We start from the raw sequence: 482 nt of genomic DNA on the forward strand, positions 1-482 counted from the left end.
AACAAATCTGTATTGGAAGAAGTACAGTAAGAATGCTCCTTAGAAGAGAAGGTGCCAAGACTTCATCTTAAGTACTTCAGACATGTGATCAGGAGGGACCAGTCCCTGGAGAAGGACATCATACTTGGTAAAGTAGATGGTCAGCGAAAAAGTGGAAGACCCTCAGGAAAATGGATTGATGCAGTGGCTGCAACAATGGGCTCAAACACAGCAACCATTGTGAGGATAGTGCAAGACAGGGCAGTGTTTTGTTCTGTTGTACATAAGGTCGCTATGAGTCGGAACCACTAAATAGACAGCATCTAAAAACAAGAAGTAAAAAAGTTTCTATGCCAAATCAACACACGTTAGTAAATAGCAATTAAAATGCATTGATAGTTTGCTATGTGGCAATGTTTCAAGTTATCATCTTTTAATTGATTTATTACTCACAACAAATCTATGAGGTTGGTACTCTCATTGCACCCATTTTAGAGATGAGT

This window comes from Trichechus manatus, unplaced genomic scaffold (genome assembly GCF_000243295.1).
Source record: "Trichechus manatus latirostris isolate Lorelei unplaced genomic scaffold, TriManLat1.0 scaffold00034, whole genome shotgun sequence".
NCBI classification, from domain to species: domain Eukaryota; kingdom Metazoa; phylum Chordata; class Mammalia; order Sirenia; family Trichechidae; genus Trichechus; species Trichechus manatus.